This window comes from Triticum aestivum, chromosome 1B (assembly GCF_018294505.1).
Source record: "Triticum aestivum cultivar Chinese Spring chromosome 1B, IWGSC CS RefSeq v2.1, whole genome shotgun sequence".
Lineage (NCBI taxonomy): Eukaryota > Viridiplantae > Streptophyta > Magnoliopsida > Poales > Poaceae > Triticum > Triticum aestivum.
This window is the reverse complement of record NC_057795.1, coordinates 6,962,498-6,974,488: the sequence shown is the minus strand read 5'-3', so window position 1 is coordinate 6,974,488 and position 11,991 is coordinate 6,962,498. Positions and strand designations below refer to the sequence as shown.

General features: G+C 46.7%; 1 long non-coding RNA gene across 1 annotated transcript; it reads right to left on the bottom strand.

Moving 5' to 3' along the window:
• Nucleotides 1-684: 684 nt before the first annotated feature.
• On the bottom strand, nucleotides 685-2,366 carry LOC123103135 (uncharacterized). Its single transcript, XR_006449662.1, has 3 exons — nucleotides 2,245-2,366; nucleotides 1,974-2,066; nucleotides 685-1,188 (listed from the first exon to the last, which is right to left on the bottom strand). It is a non-coding gene; the product is annotated as an uncharacterized lncRNA (long non-coding RNA).
• Nucleotides 2,367-11,991: the final 9,625 nt, after the last annotated feature.

The following is an 11,991-nucleotide window of genomic DNA, read 5'->3' as shown; positions in this document are numbered from 1 at the left end:
GTGTTTAGTACATGGAGATGTAATCTTTTGGTCTTAATATCATGGTGTGAGCAATTGATACCTAATCTTAGAAAAAGATATTAATATCATGGTGTAAGCAATTGATAACTAAAATATGAGAAAAGTTCAAGAGATAAAAGTTTGATCCATCGATATGAGATTACTAACCAAATGTTTATATAAATCTGGAAATGGCATGAAATTTCCAGGACTTGATTACATGTTGCGAATACTCCGAACTCAGCTTGATGACTACTAAAATGAAAAAGATATATCCTAGATAAAAATATCAATGGCATTGAACCAGTGTTCTGAAGTAAAATCTTAACACCAACAGATTTTAGGGAGTTCCTTTTTTTTACAGTCAAAGGAGCTCACCTATATCGCTCAAGATTACTCAGTTTGAAAAAAAAAGGCAAGATCGTCCGGAGCGGCATTACGCACAGCCTCGGGTCAGTAACTTGCAAGGGTAGCTTTGCAGAGAGTGGTGCATAGAAATTAGCCTCTCTGCAAATAAAAGACAGTACTGAACAAAAATCTGGGCCCAGCTCCTCAATTTCACACAGGAGGCCCATAATCTCTTATCTGTTTTGTTTTCTTGAGTTCCACATCTCTACCCGTGCTTGACAATAAGATTTGAAGGCAACATCGGGCCATTTTTCCCCCTTTGCAAGCTGTACCCCATCTTCGAGAGCAAGTATTTCAGCAAACACAGAGAGTAGAATACTCATACCTCTAAGCAGCGGCTAGCATGAACTTACCTCCAGTATATCTTGCAATTACTCCCGTGGTCACACGAGCATTAGCACCTCAGAACGCCACATCAACATTAACTTCGATAATCTGGATGTCTCCAACTCACATCTCAGCTTGCTAGGATAGGGATAATCTTCATATGGAGAGAGCAGAGAGCAGGTTTCCTGAACCACATCAGGAACCCATTTTGTCAGATTTTAAGGGGCTTCATATAATTTTTTGCCTGCTGCTAGGAATTTATTTGTATGTACTGCTGCAGGTGAGATGCTGAGAATAATAATGGATGTTCTACTAAAAAGGTACAGGTTTTGTGCGTTCCAGCAACAGTGTTAGTTCTTGAAAAAAAATGTAATAAGTCGAGGGTTACATTCCTTTGTTTTGATTATCTCTGTCCTCTTTTCTCGTTTCCAAACGAAAGTGGATCTCTCATCTCTGAAAAATGGAAAAGTAGGTCTCATTCTCATTTTTAGATGCAATTTTGTACAGTGGTCGTAACAAGCAATATGCAGTAACAAGCAAAAAAAACAGAGTTTGCTCAACTTGGCAATTCAACGTGCAGGGAGGGGCGTGTTGTGTAGCATTAAAACCATTTATCTTGTGAACGTCACCTAGGAAGTTTTCTTCCAATAACGACACACTGGTCAAGATATACAACAACTCCGTAATGAACATCATTGATGTATATGCCTAGTTAAGTCCTGTTTTGGCAATCAACCTATCTATCAAAATTTGTTAACTGTATCAACATAAGCTCTGCAAATGTGACTAAATCGGTAAAGTATTTATTTCTATAGTGGACAACAAATGAAATTGTTCAAGAGTTAAATAGCATGGCCACCCTTATTAGAATAACCTAGTTTCCTTCACGCAATACATGTAGTGGTAAACATATTGTGCACTGTTCTGTATGCAAATTAAAATAAAAAGGAAAACTCTTTTTTTATCTTGTTGAAAATCTTCACCTTCCTTTAGAAATACATCCTCTGTTTTAGAAAATCTGGGCGTAGAAGTTTTTTTTCTTGAACTTATAGTTAACTCAATAAAGAATGGTGTTTGAATTAGATCTTGGAGTTCTTTTGGCAGATATTTCAAAACCTTACAGATAGCTTAATCTTTTTTGTTAGCTTCTATTTCAGACACAGTGCAGGTTGTTGGACGTTGGGTGCACATATACCTTAGTGAAAGATAAATAGAGAGAGGGGGGAATGCACATATACCTGGCGGATAAGGCGGGGACTTAGGTTATTGTGCGTGTTGTTGTATGGGTGTTACGGAGGATGGCGACGGCGTTAACAGGGTTGGCGGCAAAACTATGCAAGAAAATAAAAGATATATTAGATTCAAAGAGAAGGTGCAGTATGCACATTAAAAGAGTTTTTCTGCTAGTCATAGAGCATTATCGACATTGTACTGCAAATAAATTAACCTATCAGAAGTTCTAAATGACCCAAAGTATCAGAGAATAAGGAAATGGGGAGGGCTACATACATATGTCAAGTTGAAAATCTGAAACCAAATCCAAAGCTATAGCACAACCAACTAAAGAAAGCTCGCTGGAGTCAGGCTCGAGCTCAATCCATGCGGCAGGCTACAATATTATGAACACAAAGATTACTACCATATATCAGCTCTACGAGTATTTGTTGTGAAAAACGTATAAGCAGACAACTTTGAAACCTAACAAGACCAACATTATAAGAATCAAATTAATGCGTACTCCTACTGTCAGAACAAAGCTAACAATACGATGCAATAAAGAAACAAATTGACGCAATTAGTGAGAAACACAATAGAGACTGCTCCTACTGTCACAAGAATGGGTAGCAAAATCTCTCTTTAAGAGAAAAAAATAGGGTCGCAAGCTGAGGAATATCCCTAGCCTTGGGAGGCATATGAAGTTCAGGGAACTTATATGGAGGTAGGGCGATGTCCATACAGGGGGTTGGTAATGCTCAGGTACAAGGGGCTGCTGGTGGAGAGGGAGGTCGGGGAGAGGTCGCCATCTCTGTTCCAGCCGGAGACGATGTTGTAGGTGAACGTCGCCGGAGACCGGAGTACCGGAGAGCAAGGGTTAGAGCACCAACCAGGAGTCCGGTGAAGAACGAAGCTGGATCCAACTCCCCTCCACGCACCAAGCCATGAAAGGACCAAAAGAGCAGCCGACACCGTCGCCACCGTCGAAGACCGAAGTGGCGGACGCCCAAGGCCAGAGAAACAGGCCCGGCTCGACATCAACAAAGAGTACAGTGGAGATCAGCGGAACCCCAACTCGCAGGATCCAGATGCCCAGATCCGAGACCAAAAGGCACACAGCCCCTCATCGACGCCGAGGGTGACGACGGATGGGCGAAGAAGGGGGAGGAGGCGGCGACCCGCGGCGGGGAGGCTCCCGGCGACGGCGGGGCGGCTCTGGCGGGACGGGGGCGGAGGCGGCGACCCGCGGCGGGAAGGCTCCCGGCGACGGCGGGGCGGCTCTGGCGGGACGGGGGCGGAGGCGGCGACCCGCGGCGGGGAGGCTCCCGGCGACGGCGAGGCGGCTCTGGCGGGACGGGGCGGCTCTGGCGGAGGCAGCGGTGAGGAGGTCGTGCGGGGGCGGTTCTCTTCTTCTTCTTTTTTTGACTGCGGGGCGAGTGCGGGGCGATTAGCGATCGATCGTGGCTTGTTGCGTGGTTGGTAGCGTTAAACACAGAATGATTAAGGGCCATTAGATTTTGATGATAAATGGGTGTGATTGTTTGGATCTGCCCCTTTCTTTCTTTTATAGTAGTAGTAGATAGTAGATGCGAGACGAGATGCTGGTTTCTTCTGTTACGCAGGTGACGCGAGGGACGTAGGATCGAAACATATCGAACGGCGCGTACGGGACGGGCCCAAACTTCGGCCAGCCCGCCAGCCACAAACATTTACCAATATATGTGTGCTGTCCCACCTGCCACATAACTTTTATATTAATTTTTTTTCAAGAGTATGTTAAACCCTCGGCCTCTGCATCATCTTGATGCACACAGCCATTTATACATGACAAAACCACCAACTACATACTTGGCTATAAATTGCCACCTTCACTCTTTCATTTCCTCACCAAACACAATCAATCCTGCCTTGATTGCTTAGCTTTAGCTCCTCACACATCCCATAGCCATGGCCGCCACTGACCCTTCCTACTACCAGAGTGGTGTTTGCCAATCCATCACACAGAAGCAGCATCTCTTCCACTTATACATGAACCAGATTGCCGAAGGAACCCCAGATGCCAACCAAAAAGTCATTGTGAATCCAGGTCTTCCTATGGATTTTGGTGTCACCGTTGCAAATGACTGGACCATAAGCGATGGTCCAGCCGCCAATGCAAACCCTGTCGCACGTGCTCGTGGCATGCACATGGGTGATGGTAAAGCTGACGTAAACTGGTTATTCTGTCACAATATATTGTTACTTTTGAAAATATTTTTTTTGAAGCATCGTTTTTCTGCCACACGTCTCCCATGAACGTCATTCCATGATGAAACTTTGAGAGATATCGAAACGTTTGTCCCTATATAAAAGTATCTTGAACTGCCTCCCTTTCTCCAAGACTCCATCATGGCGAAGAAACGCAATCGGAGGGCACCTACACTTCACGACGACGCCCCCAAGAGGGTGACGATGCAACAAGCTGCTGCCGTCGAGACCGAAGACACGGTCAAGGGTTTTCACCCGGAGCCGTGACGCGAAGAGAGTTACCGCAATAACGCCCCCAAAAGAGACATGACACCCACAGGCATCGCTATCATCGGCGCCAAATGTTGAGCTTTTGCCCAAAGACACTCTCGCGCCACAACGAAGTACCATGATCCATGTCCGCCGCCACCAAAACAGGCCTCCACACCACGAGGCCACTGCCGAAGAAACGCCATCGCCAAGATCCCTGCCGCCTCTCTGCTTGTTGCCCGCACAACCAAGGAGAAACGCCACCACCACCAGAACCTCGCTCGCCGAAGACCCGACCGTGCAGTCCACCTTCCAGGGCTGCCGCCACGGCATCCCAGATCTCGCCGCCTCCAAGCCTTGTCGAGCCATCAGTTACCGCCCGCCAAAGAAACGAAACGAAAGGGACCGCCTTTATGCCTCTGGATGACCCGACGCAGACCCTCACGCTCCTTCCGTCGACCACGGCCTACAGCCATGGACCCGAGCCCTCAGATTGATAGCAGCAAGATCTGCCAGGACCCAACCCCATAGGGACGCGAGGAGGCCATCCCCGCAGCCGACGGTGCACCAAGAGAGCATGGAAGGAGGAGGAGACCTAAGATCGACAAGGGGTGGAGCCGACGCCGCCCAGCCGGGCCTCCTCCCCGACCAGCTGTCGTCACGACGGCCAACTCCCGCCGCGCCACCGCGAAAGACAGGATCCGCACTGCCAGCCCCGCGCCATCACGAGATCCGGCACCCCGTGCCACCAGAGCCATGCGAGAGGGAGGGGAGGCCCCGCCGCCGCCGATGGCACGCAGGCTTTGCCCAGCGGCGGTGAGGCAGGGGAAGGGAAGGGGAGTGTTGCTGGCGGCGGCAGAAGTTGGGCGCCCGGGCTGCTCGCGGGAGCAGCATGGGGCCGAGTCATGCTCTTGTGTTTTCAACCCCACCTATTTCCAAATGCAATTGTCGTTCAACTACTCACTCATTCATGAAATTTTTGTAATTCTTTTAATCCTAGTCCTATTCCAAGCAAGCACAATATTGCTGCTCGCTTTGCGCCTCGGCAAGAGATCTAAGCATAACATACAAGTCAAATGGTCATGCGATTCTCTAGTACATCCACATGGTAAAAATGATATGAGTAATATTTCTTGAATTGCTTGCTCACACTTTTTGTTTCCATAAGAAGAGCTAAGCTAAACCAGAGATGTATGGAACTCTTATAAATAGCTTCTTCCCTATGATGATACCGAATTAAGTTAGAGTGATATGAATACTAGTAATTTATATCTCCTTATCCAGCTTCAAATCATCTAAAATATTGGAAGAAAACAAATATACGATGGTATATTTACTTATGGCAAATTTGTATGAAAAAAGTCCATTTTACTACCCTGAATAAAGTGGGTGGTTCACTTTACCCCTGATCTATTTTTCCACTTCTTTTACCCCCCAAACAAACCCAAACCAGACACCCCCCCCCCCCCCGGCTGTTTTTTCTTCACTCGCTGCTGATGTGGCACTAGTCAACGGCGGTTTTGACCTGGGTGGGGCCCCCTTGTCTGGGCTCTCTCTCTCTCTGTGTGTGTGTGTGTGTGTGTGTGCAGGGTCCCCTGCTCCGCCCGCGGCTCGCCCTCACCGCCACTGTTGTGCTGCTCGTCTTGCTGATGTTGCCGCCTCCCCTAGCGCATCTACCACGCCTCTCTACACTCGCCTGCTCGCCCACACGTGCTCACGCTCACCGTCGCACTGCCCCGCCCGCGGCGCATGCTAGGCGCCCTGCCCGCCCGCTTGCTCTGATGCTGCACTCGCCCCAGCGGGCCCTCCCTGCTCCTCCCCTCCCACGCACGGCGATGCTGCTTCTGCGTCTGCTGCCGCCGCCACCCGTTCGCCTCCTCGCCGGTCACCACCACCTACTGAGCTGCTCTGCTGCTTGCGAGCCCCCCAGCCGCCGTTGCGCACGCGCCTCCTCTGCTGTCGTGCTGCCGCGCCGCTGCGCCCCATCCGCGCGCTCACCTAGCCTGCGATGTCGCTGACCGCAACCACCTGCTCACGTCGGCCGACGCCCGGCCGCCCCCCCCCCCCCCCCCCCGCGCTGACGCCGGGCTGTGCCCGAGCCCCCGCGGCTGCCCGCTCCTTGCCGCGCTGCTCCGATCGCCCGCCGTCCGTCCTGCCCCGCAGCCCCTCGCCCCTCCTACCGCATCCCCATGGCCGCTGCGCTCGGCCGTGCCTCCACGCGCGCTCGCCTGCGCGCATGGCCGTGCCGCGCCCGGCCACTTCCCTGTCACCAGCGGCGTGGCGACGCCTATAGCCTCCGCTGCTTTAGGCGCTCTGCCCGTCCCTTTGGTTGGTGAGAGAGAGAGAGAGAGAGAGAGAGAGAGAGACCTGACAAGGGGGCCCCAGCCAGGTCAAAACCGCCATTGACTAGTGCCACATCAGCAACGGGTGGAGAAAAACCAGCCGGGGTGGTGTTTTGTCCGGTTTGGGTTTGTTTGGGGGGTAAAAGAAGCGGAAAAATAAATCGGGGGGTAAAGTGAACCACCCACTTTATTCAGGGTAGTAAAATGGACTTTTTTCTATTTGTATTGACTTGTCATATTGAAAATAGAGAGTGGTCCGTGCTTCCAACTACTATGTATACTCACATTGAAAAGCCATTCTAAATTTCACGTCGTATCGATGATCTCTAAAGTTGTCTGAATGTGAGAGCAGAATGTGGCTTCAGGTTAACGGCTGTCCTTTCCTACTTCCCACTTACAGTTTGATGTTCTGCCATCATATTTAAAGCTTGCACAATATTTTGCAGGGCTGGCCACTCAGAGGCATTGTTTGGGTAACAAAGCATGGGATGAGATGCTCTGAATATAGTGCAATTAAATCAAGTCTGCAATGGTCTTCAAGAAGCTCCTTTTTCCAGACTTGCATTTACAGGAGCACTGCACTTGAAGAGACTTGCATTTATAGTCTACAATGTTGAGATCCTGACATTGTTATGCAGATGTGGCCATGGTGGTCAGAGTACACAACTGTTCATATTCCAAAAGCAGGCCTCTAGTGTAGTTTTGACTTGCATCGATCAAGAAGAAATGACCAATGGTTTGGTGCTCAGTGTGTTGGATTGATCAATTAGTGATGAGTCGTGACTACAGAAGAATGCACACAGGGAGTATTGAAAAGCATAAAAGGAGATTTCAATTTCAAGTTGATTGCTTAGTCCATCACCAAAAACTGAGATGGGTACTTTTTCCCAACTCCGTCGACAACCACAGCACTTCAATGAAATTGAAATGAGCTGCCTGCTAATTAGTAATGCAAAGTGAGGCACTGTTAGCTCCCAAGCACCGCCAGGCACAAAGTCCCCTTCGCCGGTGGAAGCTGCCGCCGGAGAAGACCACTGCATATCGCCACCTAAGAGGAGAGCCCTTTTTCTCTGCTATGCCTGTACTAACAACTAATTAACGTCATACTGTAACATGTTCGTTCAGTTAATTGACCTAAAACCCTCCTGCTCTGTTGGCAGCGTACTATCCAGTTATGTACTCTGTGGAAATAGCAACTTTTTCTAAAGTAGATTAAATTACATGCATGTCGATACAGTTTATAGTCAACAGTATTTGGTAGTGTCTGCTTGCTAACCTGATTAGCTCTTTAACCATGCTTCCTGATGCGTGTGCCAATTTTATACGTATGCTCTTACTCTTACAGTAGGCTACCAGCCATATGCCCATGTGTACAGGCTATATGACTTGTCTCTACACTTGCATGCTTGAGTACGAGTTTATTAAATATTTAATTTTTGCTTGACCCATACTATTTATTCTATATCTTGTTACATGTTGTGCCATGTATGCCTAGTAGTGCCATTTCAGCATACCCATGCTTGTGCGTTTGCTACCTTAATTAGCACATGGGTTAATAAAGCAATTCGAGAACTTGGTGGTCATGATGCAAATGTACTTGGGAGTACTCTCTGTTATTACTTCCTAGTCAAGTGATGGTACTTAATTACGAATAAAAACTAGCATAACATGCATGTAAATTCATATACTGCATGGAATTGGTTATGTGGATTATACAAGACTAACCCATTTGCATATGCGATGGCCATTCGACTACTCACTCATTCAGAAACTTCTCGCCATTCTTTTAGTCGATCAAGTTTCCTTAAATCAAACAAAATATTTGCCTTCACTTTGTTTCTGGCAAGGCAAGGGATCATAAACTAAGCACACAAGTAGGATAGTAACACATGCTTCTGTAGTCCAGTCACATGATTAAGAGACATAATAAACAGTTCTTGATTGCTTTATTAACACATACCCCATGCTCACTGTTTGCTTTCCCCCAAAACTAAACATACAAGTAGAATGGTCATATAATATGATTCTGTGGTCTAGTCACATGACAAAAAAGAATGCTTTTGCTTGTATCAAATTACCGGTCCTCACATGATAAAGAAAGGATAAACAACTTTGGCATACCTTTCTTAATACCTATCACGCGGACAACATGTTGTTCTCAAAAGGGAGCTGAAAACATAGCTAAAATGAGTCGGTTCCCACATTTCACACATCTTTCATGATGCAATGGACTTGCAGTGATGGTACGTATGAGCAGAACAAGAATAGCATGCATATCAAGTTCTTCTACTCTTTTAAGTTGGTAACTGTGGATAATTCAAGATAAATCTGTTTGCAAATGCAATCTCCCTTGAATAACAGACTCATTCGAACTAGTTGCCATTCTTTTCATGTGAGTTGACTTCAACAAAACGTAGTATTTCTCATAATTTGTGTTTGGCAAGGAATCATATATAAACCAAACATGCAATTAGGATGGTCACATGACTCAAAAGACATGATAAACAGTTCTTGAGTGGCTTGCTCAAGACATATCCCATGCTCAGAGTTTATTTATTTATTTCCTAAAAAGAGCTAACAAAGATAAGATTTGTATAGAAATCCTATATATACTCCACTGTCTTAGATGCCAAAGTGAATGCGATATGTTTCCAGATTTGCTTCTCTGTTTATCCAACTTTAGTCTATCTAAAATATTGGAGGAAAACAAATATACATGTACCCTCTGCAGCCAAATCCATCTCCCAATGTTTATGTTCAGTGGTATGAGTCCATCAACCCCATTACTGCATTTGTCGAGCCAGAGCTCATGTCTATGCCACCATATGACCTTCCAATGATGCTGGGGTCCAAGATCATGCTCATGATCATCCGCGGCTCGTCTGTTGACGAGGGGAGAACAAAGACAAGCCATGCGAACGCCATGTTTGGGGGTAGCGTTAGTGAAAACGTCGCGCTTTGTCAATATGCGCCAAGGCTGTCTGCTTTGATCCCTCCAAGGGGTTGCCCATGCTCTGTCATGCTAACTGTTCAAGCAATCGGTGTTGGAATTAAGCACGATGGAGTAGTCCTGTCCTGGTTGGACTAGGAACAGTCACCGACTAGGATTTGGTGTTAGCTAGGTTAGCTGATATAAATACCTATGTACCCCGTGTGCTTTGTAACCCAGATCAGATTGGAAGTAATAAGATCAACAGGACCGACAAGGCCCTGTTTAGCCATCAATCGTGTGCGTCCTCGTGTGTTCTGGTCGAGTTGTTTCGCTGGTTAGATCGAGTAATCAAGTCAGCGAGTCCTGGTCTACTACGTGTGTAAGCTAGCTCGACAGCGATCGATCCAGCAGCTAGGCTGCTTGGTTGCTTGGTGTATACACGCACCTGGGCCACCATTCAACGTCTACGTACACGTCTTGAACCGGTTAGCTCGGAAAGTACTCGAGCTAGTTTCGTACGCGCGTGTATTCCTGGAAAGTACTCGGCTACAGCGGCGTCGAGGTCGGGCCTGTGCTAACAGTCGGCGGGTGCGAGATGACGACCATCCTCATTGCTGTCTCGACGTGCAAGATGGTGTGAAGAAAGTCTCTTTCGCTCTGATTCAGTGTTCATTTTACTGGCTTCGTTAAATTAACCTGTGAGCTCAGTATTGTACAGTCTGAACCTTAAGTACCGAGTCGCTCAGTAGTGTCGAGTTGTAACGTACAGATTCAGGTTGCAAGTGAGTTTCGAAGTCTAACTCTTCGATTTATATTATGTGAGATGGCACACACAATGTGTGGGCCGTGGCGTGTTTAGGAGAGTATTTTGTTATTCACGAAAAAAATAGAGAGTACTTTGTTACGTGTGTTCCTTCTTCGTGTGCGTCCGGACCTGCGTGTGTCAAGATTCCAGCGCTGGGATCTAAGGCCTGAACTCACATAATGACCCAATCCCAGCTTCCCTGTCGTGTTACACCTCGTGTCACTTTTGTTATTCTTTTCTCCTTGGAAAAAGGGTCACATCTGTTCTGGCGCTCTCTCGTTTCGTCCATGGACTGTCGATCTTGCTGACCTGAAAAAATGGATTACGTACAATACATCAACGATCATTGTCGATGTCTCATATAGTCAAAACGGCCACTGTATTAAGAAAACTTGAAGTCACGGTCACCAAACTCAGGTGCATATGTTTTGGGAGACGACTTGTCATACATTAGGTTGGAGACTGCACTTGTTCGACTCCAATTCATCGCACGCCAAGAACCAAAGGTCCCTTCTCACACGCAATCCTGGTTCATACTGATGGTTGGGCGGCAATGCTGGGGCAGATGGTTGAGGCACGGCGAATCAGCCTTTCACAGGAGGAATTAATACAGCTTCAACTTGTTGAGAAACTTTGCTGTACTCTGCAGTTTGGAGCCCTGCAGAAGGATGTTGTGACTTTTTTTTCAATAGTAGGCCTCGCCGATGGTTGGTGCTCTGCTCGGGCTATGCTTCTGCAACTATACTGTACTGCACTCGCTCTCGATCGAGTGTTGTTGGGGCCAGCCAGGACGATCTGCTATGTATTTGGTTTTCTGCTGCTTTCCCTTTCCTCTGTCCAGTGTTCGCCGTTGCTGGCTGCTTGCGAGGGAGGACCGATTCAGCAGGAAAGGCCACGCTGCACACACTTCAGTGAAGAAGCATAGGATGTTCTCCAGTAAGTAGTACTTTAGTTTATTGAGAAATGTATAACAGCTCTCGGGTACCCCTACAACCCCATGAACAGTAAATTCATATAAAATTGAAAAAAATCAAAAAAATTCTGAAACTTTCAAGGATCAAATATTATGAAAGGTTTGATGTTCCTGCAAAGTTTCACCAACAAATAACCTTCATGGAGCCCTCACCAAAGAAAACAAAATCAGTGCTCAAAAATGTACATAAACTTTGAACAATGATTTTATTTTTTTTATTTGAGTGCTCTTCGAATGTTATTTTTAGCTAAAACTTTGCAAGCATCAAAAGTTTCATGAAGCTCGATGTCCCAAAGTTTTAGTTTTTTTAGATTTTTTTAAATTCGTTTTGAATTTACTGTTCATAGAGGGTGTAGGGGCCCTCGGGTGCTGAAAATCCAGTATCTTAGTTTATTTTCCCCGTCCACAATTATAAGATGTTTCATGAATGCACTCATGAGGCTACTTTAGTTTATTTCCTCTTTGCATTGGCTTTCCCTGAGTTATTCTGATG